The following is a 13,918-nucleotide window of genomic DNA, read 5'->3' on the forward strand; positions in this document are numbered from 1 at the left end:
TGGCCCGATTCGTTTGCTAATCGCCGGCGGATTAATCCGATCCGACGTGATCGTACCTCGGAAGATTCGTTTGCTAATCGCCGGCGGATTAATCCGATCCGACGTGATCGTTCCTCGGAAGATTCGTTTCCTAATCGCCGGCGGATTAATCCGATCCGACGTGATCGTTCCTCGGTCGATTCGTTTGCTAATCGCCGGCGGATTAATCCGATCCGACGTGATCGTTCCTCGGTCGATTCGTTCTTCAAACGGTTAGAAATTCTACTTAGCCGCCTTTTTTTTTCACCTGTTGTTTCGCGTGACACTTTCGAACGTGCGTATTTCCGCATTGCGGATAATCTCGAACGGCGTTCATTAATCGTTTCTTGACGCCGTGCCTCTGCAGTTCTTTCACGATTCCTTGACAGGCGTAATTGTTTAACTTCGTGCGATTCTTTCGCTCGATTCTTTTTCCTTCGGGATGCATTTTTTGTCGGTCTGCCCATAGTTGTATATATGAGACTTCTAAAAAAGTGATTCGCTCAAAGCAGAATTGGATCCTTCTTTTGATTCGCTCAAAGCAGAATTGGATCCTTCTTTTGATTCGCTCAAAGCAGAATTGGATCCTTCTTTTGATTCGCTCAAAGCAGAATTGGATCCTTCTTTTGATTCGCTCAAAGCAGAATTGGACCCTTTTTTTGATTCGCTCAAAGCAGAATTGGATCCTTCTTTTGATTCGCTCAAAGCAGAATTGGATCCTTCTTTTGATTCGCTCAGAGCAGAATTGGATCCTTCTTTTGATTCGCTCAAAGCAGAATTGGATCCTTCTTTTGATTCGCTCAAAGCAGAATTGGACCCTTTTTTTGATTCGCTCAAAGCAGAATTGGATACTTCTTTTGATTCGCTCAAAGCAGAATAGGACCCTTTTTTTGATTCGCTCAAAGCAGAATTGGACCCTTTTTTTGATTCGCTCAAAGCAGAATTGGACCCTTCTTTTGATTCGCTCAAAGCAGAATAGGACCCTTTGTTTATCTTACTGTACCTTCTTAAAATAAAAAAAAAAAAAAAACAAAAAAAAAATAGAAAAAAGGAAAAGCTATAGTCGTAATACCTATTACGCAGTCTTCAATTTTGCGTATATCGCGTTAAGCTGAAGAAAGCCTGGCGCGATACTCGTTACAACTGACTGGTGTTTGCCTTTCCTAAACGTCGGAACAGATGCTGGTCTCATGTGCCGTGCCCCACCATACCGCACACGGACTTGTTGCCGTAATCTGTTAGTGGACCAAGCAATTACATCTACTGAGGTGTGCGTAAAAAAAAAAATTAATGAATCAATTTTTTCAAGCCTACCGGAGCCTCGGATCAGTAACCGAGGAAAAAAAAATACGTGTTACGAAAGACAGTGAGATAGATACATTTCAAACGAATGCCGCGTGTAAAACAAATCAGCATCTACAGTATTGATTCGTAATGAGCATCTCGCTCGGCTCTGGCGAGTTGCTTGTTACGAATCAGGTATACAAGGTGTGACACAAAAGTAACGAGACTAGTCCAATAAATCATTGTACCTTCAGAATCAGTTCTCTGTGACATTATCACCTTTAAAGTAGTTCCCTTCAGCACTCACACACTTTTGCATTCGGTGCTGCCATTGCTGGTAACAGTTGTGGAACGAGGTTTTTGGAAGTCCTTTCGGAAGATTCTCCGTTTCTGCCTGAACCTCTTCAACTGAGGTGAAATGGGTTCCTATTAAGCAAAATTTAACTTTAGGAAATAAAAAAAAGATGCATAAAGCCAAATCAGGCGAATAAGGAGGATGCCCAATCACTGTAATATTTTTACTGGTCAGAAACTGCTTGGCAGACAGTGCCGTGTGAGCGGGTGCATTGTCCTGGTGCAACAGCCATCCATCGCTTCATAACTGTGGCCCTTTTTTCCTAATTTTTTCACGAAGTCTTTTTAGTATTTCAATGTAATAGTGTTGGTTAACAGTCCGACCACTGGGAAATCACTCAATCATTACAATTCCATTAATATCGAATTTTGATTTTGACATGCGTACTTTTTTGGGTTTTGGGGATCCTAGAGACTTCCACCCCATTGACTGGCGCTTACTTTTTGGATCATAGGTAAAAATCCACGTCTCATCACATGTTACAAAAGATTTCAACAAATTTTTCAAGAAACTTGATGTTTATTCGCTGTTCGGTTTTTACGTTAGACATTTTTCCGGCAGAATGCAGTTGCACGTGTTCACTAAATAACGCAATACTTCCAAATGGTATGACCGATTCAATCGAAATTGGCAACATGGATAGAGGAGGTATGTAGGATGATGCCACAAAAACAATTGCTGTCAATTCCATTGTTTTTTCAAGCTACACACCTAGTCTCGTTTTTTTTGTGTCACACCTCGTATTTTCGGCTTGCCTTTGTTCCCGAGCGCGACGACGGTAGCAGTAAACTATAAAGTAATCGGTCGAGCAGCGATATTATTCTTTAGACAAGGACAGAACATAGCATGATTTCCCTTCTTAATAGTAGTAAAATTTCGTTAATGGAATAATATACTGGATTCGTAACAAGCAACTGCCCACACCCCAGCAAGTGACTTATTACCAGTGGCTTATGACTATTTCATTGTACATAGTTAATATAGGTTGGATTTATTCAACACAATGAGTGTTGCCTTCAGCAAAAAACATACAGTCGTAAACTTTCACTAACGTTGCAGTTTCGACTCAAGAGGTTGCACATGTTTGTTTTCACCATACGTCCCATAGGGTCTATAAACTCGTAACGGATTTTTCCTTCGACGAGTTTTATTATTCTTACGGCTTTCGTTGACGAGAAAAAGACATACCTTTCACAGCTTCAAAAGTTAAATTAAAGTTTCTATTTTAAAATATAATTGAAAGTGTTTTACTTTATCTCACCGCCTAATTACTATAATATAATATTATATATTGTATATAGTGTATTACACTTAAATAATTTTTCCTTCAACTTTCTTTTATTTTTTTTCTTAAATACATTAATTAAAATTATAGATAAAAATATACCTCAAATTATTCTTCACTGTCAACCATTAGATTTCAAAAAAAAATGTCATAATACGACAAAATCGCTATGCATCACAGTGACAAAACAATATATATGTTCTGTCCTCTTTCCACTAAACTGTTCGATCGACCGTGAAAATTTATGACTTCTTATTGAACCACAGTTATATGTTCCTGTCACGGTTCTTTTTGCCGTGAAAAAATCATGCAGTCACTACATTTCATCATGATATTCGTAATCACGATATAAAAACAAGAATATTAAGCTTCAAATAAAAATAGAGGATGAGTGCTTTTCGGAACTTTATTCACAAATGGAAATAGATTATTGTAGCGGCTAGCTATAAATCTGTAAATTTTGTAAATTTTGTAAATAGCTTGTAACGTGCAAACGGCTAGCACGGTTTATGACAGGGACGACAGCGGAACTGTTTTTTTTTTTGAGGAAACCGTTTTATAATTTTTAGTCAAAGCATGACCGTACTTACAATTTTGTCAATGGTCTCAACAGTAAAACACTTAAGTCTCATAAACCCTCGGTTTCCCCGTGAGCCTGCAACGAGAGGTCAAGCGACCATCGGCTGGCCGCGTAGCTGCCCTAGGGCACGGGGAAATTCCGCTGCGTTGCCACTTTTACCAGCAAACGCACCCCCGTCAAATCGTACCCCCGCTTCAAGGAAGCGTGTTTCGGGCATAAGAGGGAGGTTCTACGATTTGCCGGAATTTAGGTTCTCTATAATTGGTTAACCCCACCTAGTAGGGGGTTGGCCTAAGAAAATGCGTACGTTTTAAAAGAAGAAGATCTAGCGCAAAAAGATTAGACAGTCGACAGTTCGCGTCGTAGTACTTCTAAACAATACATACGTTCTACGGAATCGGGTTTCATACCAATTATAAACAAACCACTATGGATGGAGACAACGAAAATAGTCGTAAGTATTATTAAAATTTCAATGCAAAATTAATATAATGCATGATTGAAGAAAATGTACGTAAGATATATATTTTCCTTTTCTCTCTTTCAGAAGAATCACTGATAAATACGTTGCAGCAGATGCAGCTGCAACAGCAGCAGTTGCAACAACAAATGTTGCAAATGCAGCAATATCTACAACAAATGCAGCAACAAGCGGTGCAACAACAACCGCAGCAGCAACAACCGCAGCAGCAACAACACCAACCAGAACAAGAACAAAAGGAGGAAGTAGACGCTAAGCCGTTACGCGGTAAGCATCACAGATTCTATCACATAAATAATTAACACTACAACTACCGAAGGGCTCAAAATTAATTGTTTAAAGTGTCTTATTTTTCAATTATAAAACTTGTAAAAATCTTAACTTTCCGACAATTATGCATAAGGAAAAGGTTGTCCACAATCATGCCCCTGACAACATATTAAAAGGACGTTAAAATCGTTCGAAGTTGTTTTCAAAAGTTAATAACAATTCTTCGCTAATATCTCGAAAAACTAAAGCTTTCCGCAAAATTTGTATAGGAACAAAATTGTTTACAATCATGTCCGTGATAAGATATTAAAACCTCACTAAAATCAAGAAAAGTTTATTTCAAAAGTTGCCGCTTTTTTGCAATAACAATACTTTGCAATTCACAATTTTTCAATTATAAAACTTGTAAAATTGTTTCTTCGAATATACGTTCATCCCACTGTTCAGATAAAAAGTACGGTATGTGCAACGGTATGTTTATATTTCATCCTTTGTTTTATTATTTTATTCCCGACTTAAAAGTCATGTACATCGAACGCTGGTAGTTATAGTGTTAACCAATCCGTGTCGTAGATAATAAAGAATTAAGTCCAAAAATGTATAACCTATGTAACACTTCAAATTTTACGAGGAGGCGCTGGAAAAGGGGGAGGTTACCCCTCCACAATATATCAATTCTTTAATAGTAACAAATAATAAATAAAAAAAAATTGAAAACGAATATTCGTGTTGTCTTTTACTTAATTATGTTCATGGCATTTATGCTGACAAAAAAAAACCCGGAAGAACTGTCTCACAGTATCCTATACAATTCTCCTCATTCCACTAAAAAGCGTGAAATAAAATAATTTAAAAAAAAAAATATGCCGACTTCGAAATGCACTAAAAAGTATAAAATAATTTCTATTTCATAATTAAATAATTTCTATTTCATTCAATCATACAATTACGTAACAGACATAAATGAAACCTATTTACTCGCTACGTAGTATATTAAATACATTTCAACCTTTTCGGAGGCGGCGCAAAATTAAAAGATTTTCTTGAACATGTCAACCTTTGGACAGCCGAACATAGGGAAAGCTTATATAGCTATTTTTTGTCTACATATAACTCGACAGCGCGCCGCGAAGTAGGTGTTAGTGCGTATAGAATGTAACTATGGTCTATGGTATATACTGGTCTTCATGTTTGTGATAGCGGTAAGAGTTTCAATAGCTTCAGCGAGATCTTCAAACATGCGTAACAGAACATTGGAAACGTGATGGAACGCGCCTTCACGATGTCTAATCTCAAAACCATGTTATAAAAGTGATAATACTTGTATGTGAAATTAGATCAAAATGGTACAATGTTTTATTAAAAAAATTTGCAAAATAATGTTAATTTTTAACATATTTTCTAAATAAATAAATTTTTCAAAACTCCACTTACGCCATATTATTGGCCTTTAAAAACAGAAAAATTTGCATTTTGAATTTTTTGTCTAGGCCTAATAGTTCCCGAGATATTTGCGAAAATAGCTTTTTCAACCCCAACTTTAAGGGTTATTTTCACCACTTCAGAGTGGATGTTTGCCGATAAAAAAAAATACCTGTCAAATATTTTTTCGAGTTCTATAACATATAAAAATTTCATCAAAATCGGCGTGTATCAATTGGGTGATGTCCCTTGTTAGAAGTTTCCGCGCAACTCAACGTATTATAACCAATGCAGGGTGATTCGGAAATCATTCACAACACCATTCGAGCGAGACCCTGCACTCCTCGAATGGGCCACGGTAGGGTGGTTAAATCATACACTGTACACTGTTCGGGCGAGTCCTACACCCTCGAACAGGCCACGGTAGGGTGGTTAAACGTACATACACTGTACACTGTTCGGGCGAGCCCTACGCCCTCGAACAGGCCACGGTAGGGTGGTTAAACGTACACATCAACATTATTCGAGTGAGTCCTACGCCCTCAACCCGATCATCGTGAATAATCTCATGCAACGTGAATTATCACGCAAATCGAACAACACTGAGCGAGACCCTGTTCTCCTCAAATCGAACAACACTGAGCGAGACCCTGTTCTCCTCAAATCGAACAACATTGAGCGAGACCCTGTTCTCCTCAAATCAATTCTCAATCAACTCAACATACACACAACGTATATACTCGTACACATTTTCACCGTAGAATCTTTAACGAATACATATTTTTGTAAGGGGTTTTTTATGGCGCAAGGCTTTTTCCCCTAATTCGAATCGCTAGAGCCAATAAACTATCAAGGTTTTTCAGGCTCAATTGTGTCTAAACAATTTTTATTTACCCTCTTCCTCAATCGAATTCATCTATTCCTTGAAACATGAAATTTCTCCATGTTGGAAAGATTTCGACGATACATTACGAAATCTGATCAGGTGCACGTGTTATAATTTTGCCAATAACTATGCGTAACCAATTTAAATATTCCTCAAAGATTTTGCATAACAACAATAATATCATCTAAGAAAACGATAACATACGGTTCCATTTTCGGACTATTTAAGGTATTTCTGGGAATGCTAAAAGCTGTCATTCCGTGACTGGTTGTTTTAATAGTATTTATAGGTAAGCTTGACTGAAATCAAGGGCGGATAAATAATGTGCCGCACGTAATTTATCCAATATGCCCAACATATTCGGTAGCGGATAAATAACTTTTTTTTATACGCAAATTTACAAAAATCTAAATAAAAACGGTATTTTCCCGATAGTTCGATAGTTCCGTCTATTAATACCCCATCTATCTCGCATAAATTGCATCTTTATCATTACACTTTGAGAGACTCGAAACATCTACGTTGCTTTATTGGCGGATTGTCGATGACATCAATTCTATGCTCCACCAAGATTGTACATGTAGGTTGTCCGGAACTGCGGGAAATTTGATATCTAAAAATGTTTTTAACTTTATTTGTTGTTCCGGAGTGATGTGTATGATTCCAAAACACGACGTGTTCGTATGTGGTATACCATACGTTGTATAGAAGACAAATTCAGTAGCTGAACTTAACACAAAACACAATACGACCCGTATGAAATCAACTTTAATCGCAAAGGTCATCAGAAAATCTAATCAGCCTTCGATCGTGATAAGAATTTCCACGCTTCCGCGAGTTTCCTCCTCTTGGCCAGTCGCGGTCATTATGTGACATACACCGGACATTTGAATCGAGATATCCTGGTTTTGGACTATTGCGACAGCGTTTGCTCTGAAGAATATTTTACCAGATCCAGAATCTACGAAAGTGTGAATGGTTGGATCCTTAACCCTTTGCACTCCCTAATTTCTATTACTTACCAATTCCTTCATTTACAAAATAGATAAGAAAAAATGTTCTCAATAAAATATGTTATAACAGTGTGGTATATGTAACAAATACATTTTTCATTTATTATAAATAGTAAATAAATGAAAATGTATACACTCAACCAATCTATTTATCTGAATTATTTATATGATTCAAGAGAAATGTGATGTCGAGCCACACTCGACATAGGAGTGCAAAGGGTTAATATTGTTATCCGCACTAGTAACAATAATAATGATGTAGGCGTAAATATTCGGCTACACAGTGTCTCATTTGCTCGCAATTTCAGCACTTAATGATGTTAACATTCACGATGGAAATGGATGGTGCCGATTCACTGGTATTGGCGAAAGAGTTAGCTGATCGCGAACCAACCGAGGCATTCATCACGCGGGATGATGCGGAAAGTTCCTCTCAGTGGATTTGAATTTATTCGAGAAGTAGTGTTCGGCTGCGAGACGTTATTCTGCCCACGGTTAGCATCGGTATTCGGTAGCGGATGGGACTCTCTGGAATCGCGGGATCTTTCGCGAACGCGGAGTGCGAAAGCGGTAGTCAATTGTTTGGAACACGATGAAAGTGAGATTTGACCGCAAAACATTATAAGGGCTTCGGTACGCTAACTAGGGATGAAGAGATCATTCTAGGAACGGGTAAGCACGGTAAGAGCAGACGGTTCATAGCGTTCGTTAGACGTGTCGGATCAAAAACCGTTCGAGCGTTTTGAAATCTCGCGCCTTTTCGTAGTATACAGCTAGATGTAATCGCGGTAATATGTTACCGGGGGGGGGGGTAATTTAACTGCTCTTCTAGAGGCCAAGGGGATCTAAGCGGACGAACAATGCTCGGATGCAGATTAAATAATTCGCAAAGCTTTCCTGTTTGTCTTGTGTTCTCCTCATTATTTTTTTGCGTAGAGAAAATTACAAGTCGGGTCCTCCAAGCCCTTTCTAAATATGTCCGCATTCTCTATTAATTATGGTATCGACGAAACCATAGTAACGTTGCCTCTGATAAAAATTGGGGAAGATATCTTACGAAATCGACAACGATCACGGTCATGAGAGCGCGACATTCCACGATGTACATTAAAAAGAATCTCAGATCTTCTGGGCGGGCATCGGAAAATCGTAAATTCCATTTTTAACCGACTTCGAAAAAGGAGGTGGTTACTCAATTCGATCAGTATATTTTTTTTTTTTTTCTATGTATGTTCGCCGATTACGCCTAGCTGGATGGGCCGATCGGAATGAAACCTTTTGTATCTGGTAGGCGCTGACTCCTCATTGGTACCATTATCAAAAAATTTTTGGTTTTTTAATTGCAAAATATTGTTATTGCAAAAAAAACCGGCAATTTTTTAAATAAACTTTTCTCGATTTTAGTGCGCTTTTAATATCTCATCACGGACATGATTCTGAACAATTTTGTTCATATACAAATTTCGCGGAAAGCTTTAGTTTTCGTGATATTAGCGAAATACTATTGTTATTAATATTAGTGGAACGCCCCGTGCTATGCACGGGAGAGACAAGAAAGGGCAATTACAATGCACTGTACCAAAACAGTAACTAAGCTTTGCCGCTTTGACACGCCACTTATACAGCAAGTTGAGTTCACGTTGACGTTGGTGTATTATTCCCATTGCTTGGTACAGTTTCCGTATCGTTCTAAAAATGCATCAATTTGATTTGTTAGAAAATTTGTTGCGCAGGATCTGCTATTATTTTACGGATACTTTGACCCTTGCGCAGTCCTAAACCGTAAGAGATACACATGCACAGTACATTTTTGCAAAGAAAGTTAACAAAGAACAAATGAATGAAGCACCCTCAATCATGATGTAATTAGTTTGTACTTGTCCCTGAAAAAGTGTCCATATTTTTTTTTCTATGCATGTTCGCCGGTTTTTTTTCCTTGGTGGGTGGTGCGATCGGAACAAAGCCTTTCGCATCTTGTAGAGTCTGACTTCCCATTGGTACCATTACCAAAAATTTTTTCATTTTTTAGTTGCAAAGGATTATTTTTTCTATGCATGTTCGCCGGTTTTCCTAGGTGGGTGGTGCGATCGGAACAAAGCCTTTCGCATCTTGCAGAGTCTGACTCCCCATTGATACCATTACCAAAAATTTTTTCATTTTTTAGTTGCAAAGGATTATTTTTTCTATGCATGTCGCCGGTTTTCCTAGGTGGGTGGTGCGATCGGAACAAAGCCTTTCGCATCTTGTAGAGTCTGACTTCCCATTGGTACCATTACCAAAAATTTTTTCATTTTTTAGTTGCAAAGGATTATTTTTTCTATGCATGTCGCCGGTTTTCCTAGGTGGGTGGTGCGATCGGAACAAAGCCTTTCGCATCTTGCAGAGTCTGACTCCCCATTGGTACCATTACCAAAAATTTTTTCATTTTTTAGTTGCAAAGGATTATTGTTGCAAACAAAATTGAAAAACGAATATCCACGTTGTCCTTTACTTAATTATGCTCATGGCATTTACGCAGACAAAAAAAAAACCGGAAGAACTGTCTCACAGTATCCTATACAATTCTCCCCATTCCACTAAAAAGCGTGAAATAAAATAATTTTAAGAAAAAAAAATACACCGACTTCGAAATGCACTAAAAAATATAAAATAATTTCTATTTCATTCAATCATGCAATTACGTCACAGATATGAATGAAACCTATTTACTCGTTAGGTAGTATATTAACCAGTTAACTGTGGCGATCTTTTTGCAAAGCGCGTACCAATGTGTGTCGCGACAATCAAGCGATGACGAGTTAGTTCTCAAAAATTTATGAATCCATCTCAAATCATTTACACTTTTTATTTGTTTATTTCATTTCGTGTTGACCTCTAAACATTTTAAACATATTACTATTTACGAATATAATTTAGTTTTCGCTAAAATTACAATTTAAATATCAAATTGTAACAAAATTTTACGCATGATTTTATTACATTTCAAACTTTTCGGAGGCGGCGCAAAATTAAAAATACCTCACTAAACGTTGCTGCCAATAACGAGTTGATTGTGGTATGGCGTATTGGAAATTAATAAATCCTGAGAAAGAATACGAACCATTATAGATATACCTGGTAATATATGTAAATGTAACGACTGCATCTTCATTTCGCAACGTTTCTGATATAAATGAAATTGAATCGACTTCGTTCGCGTGTGGAAACCATGGATCTAAGAACCTATAAACGGAGCCCACGACGCGGGAATTACCAAATTTGCGGCAGATGGGCTCTATCTTTATAGTATATGCGGCGATCGAGTCTTTCCGTCGCATACTCTATGAATCTAGATAGACCATAGTTACATTCTATACGCACTAACACCTACTTCGCGGCGTGCTGTCGAGTTATATGTATAGAAAAAAAAATAGCTATACAAGCTTTGCCTATGTTCGGCTGTCCAAAGATTGACATGTTCAAAAAAATCTTTTAATTTTGCGCCGCCTCCGGAAAGGTTGAAATGTACTTAATATACTATCTAACGAATAAATAGGTTTCATTCATATCTGTGACGTAATTGTATGATTGAATGAAATAGAAATTATTCTATACTTTTTAGTGCATTTCGAAATCGGTGTATTTTTTTTCTTAAAATTATTTTATTGTATGCGACACCGAAACTGGTTTTCTCGCTCGTGCTCGACAAGTTCGATTCATACAAATAGTTTCTGTCTATCCCTACCATACATCGTCGTATTTAAAGCACGGGTGTGCCAGAATACCTTTCTGACAAGTCCACCAGCATATCTTGGGCTGAATGCTCCATCTCTTCCTCTCTTTCATTTTCCCAAGCATCATCATTCTTTAGCAACCAGCAAATTGCAAAATTCCACGGAATCGACGCGAAATTTGTCCATGTGTCAAATGTGTCCAAAGTCTAAAGGAACGAGAAAACCGTTAAACTATTGTATTGCTAGAAACTTGGACTGAGATCTAATCCTTTCGCTACAATATGTATTTTCAGACCTAACACATTCCCTTCCCGTATCCTCTCTCCTAGTGGGTACGTTCTTGGTGCGTGTGGATTTTTCTGAAACGCTTCTTGCGGATCGTGCCTAAAACTAAAGCTTGGTACAAACGAACGCATTGCGGTTGCAACGCGGCATTACGTGCGCACGTTGTTTCGATTTTACCATGAACGCACGTTGCGCATGAAACGAGTTTCCATGAATTTCGAACCATAAATGCGCATTTGTCATCAGTTTGTCGCCAAAAATGAAACACAGCGAAGCTCTTCTCATAGTTAGTGGTGCAGTTTCAATTTTAATGTACCATAAGTTAAAAGAGGAAAGAAAAAGTAAAAAGGCAACGAAGATGGTGGCGTACCGATCTGTATTCAGAACGAAACAAAAACAAGAGACTTAAAATTTTAACTTTAAGCTAATTTTGTGATTCGGGTAAAAATGACAAAACTGATCTGTTGATAATTTATAAATAATGTACATTACACATTAACAGGGAACTCATATTCAAGCCTTTAGTACACTTTTCGTATTTCGAAACAAAGTGTTTCACAGATAATGCCGGAAGTCTGTGCAGCACTCATTAAAGAACTAACGGAAAACGTGAAGATAAATACAAATTACTATCGCACTTCATTTATATTTATCTACAAAATTGACAAATACGAAGGATCTTATAAATGGTCCGAATAATACATATGTGTTTGATGAAGAACTTCTTTAAGGAGTAGAACAATTCTGGGATTGATAATATACTGAAGGATGGAGCGGAATTATATGGAAATTATAATATAATAAATTGGTGTAGGTTGTCGTGGTGTTGAAGGAAATTGTGAAAACGATGGTGAAGTAGCAGAAACTACAGAAGAAGGAATAGTTTGTTGTGGTTCAAAATAGCCAAGATCTGCTTTCACCAGTAATCCATACATTTCGTGTTCTTTGCGTTGGCGTGTATTGCGCGGATAGTCCATTATTTTTTACCATAAGAGTGCAGCAAAAGATTGTACAGCTTCCGACTGTACTTTTCAAAATATTAACAGCACTTTTTAGTAATTGTATACTACTCTTAGTTTTCTCTTTTGTTCCAACCGTTGGAACACGGTACGTGAGAATTCTGCTTGGAGAGTTTATGATAGGTCCGCGACAAAGGCTATTTTTGAGGAAGACTTTTTCCTTACTTCCTGCAATCCTCATTTACCTTTTTTCGTACAATAGCGTTAAATTTTTAGTTTCGTTTCGTCCTCGATAGCCAATTCCTGTCATAAATCCGGTAATTCTGAAGGGTCATTTCGACGGTACATTCGTTACGGTACTTTACGGCCATCGGGCCTGAGACCCAGAGGAAAAACCCCGGCGTTGCCGGACTTGCAGATTTCTCACGTACGCTCTGGTACCGTCCCACCCTCCTAAAGAAACGCGCTAAGGGCGTAACGGAAGGGTGGGAGAAAGTCAAGGGACACGTTGATTGGAAAATCAAAAATCGAATGATGACCAATCAGCGTGTTTCTAAGACTTTCGCCAGGGCTCTTTAGCTTGCACGATCGAGAGCTAAGGACAGAACGCATCGTACGACAGAACCTATCTATCATTCGAACCGAACATATCTAACATTCGTACAGAACATCTCGCACATTCTAAGAGAACATAACTTTCAATAAGTCAACGTTACGGACTTAACCATTTTCCGGAGTCAATCGTTCGGACTCACTTTGAATCACTGCTCGAAAGTTAATTCCGCAGAGCAGCGCGTCGCGAAGAATCGTAGCCAAACGAGTCACGAGATTTACGACCTCGTGGCACGGAGTTAAAAAATCCGTGCGATCAGTTCGCGACGCGAGTAACCTAGTACGAGCGGTTACATCTTTCCTTCACTTTGGTGGTAGCGGACTAACGAATGCCGTTATCTCCATTTTTTTTACTAATAATGTAATTCGCATCTTGCATGTTGTCGATTTATACAGGGTGTCTCACAACTCGTGTAGGTCCCTGAAATGGGAGGTAGCTGACGTGATTCTAAGCAACATTTTCCTTTGCAAAAATCGGGTTTGAAGCGTCGTTTTCGAGTTATTAACGAAAAACACGGACCAATCAGAGCGCCGGGATTACGCGCGCCGAGAAGCGAGAGCGAAAGCTTTAACGTCTTTGGAGATACGACGGAGAAGGAGAAATAACTTGTAACGTAAATGTGCGCGGAATTCAAAAATACTTTTATTATGTCAGTCGCGGGTGTACGCTCGCGTGTCTAACTGGAACAAGTCAGTCTCGACTCGCGGGCGCGTCCTTTTATATTTACGGGTGTCGAACGTTCGAGACGATTTTT

General features: G+C 38.3%; 2 long non-coding RNA genes across 2 annotated transcripts in view; both read left to right on the plus strand.

The window, feature by feature from the left end:
- The window catches only part of LOC143266037 (uncharacterized), a 368,715-nt gene that overhangs the window by 286,061 nt on the left and 68,736 nt on the right, over nucleotides 1-13,918 (plus strand). The gene's annotated exons all lie outside the window — the stretch shown is intronic.
- Nucleotides 3,515-5,069, plus strand: LOC143266055 (uncharacterized). The gene is made up of 2 exons (XR_013041060.1): nucleotides 3,515-3,976; nucleotides 4,070-5,069. It is a non-coding gene; the product is annotated as an uncharacterized LOC143266055 (long non-coding RNA).

This window comes from Megachile rotundata, chromosome 16 (assembly GCF_050947335.1).
Source record: "Megachile rotundata isolate GNS110a chromosome 16, iyMegRotu1, whole genome shotgun sequence".
In the NCBI taxonomy this organism is placed as follows: Eukaryota; Metazoa; Arthropoda; class Insecta; order Hymenoptera; family Megachilidae; genus Megachile; species Megachile rotundata.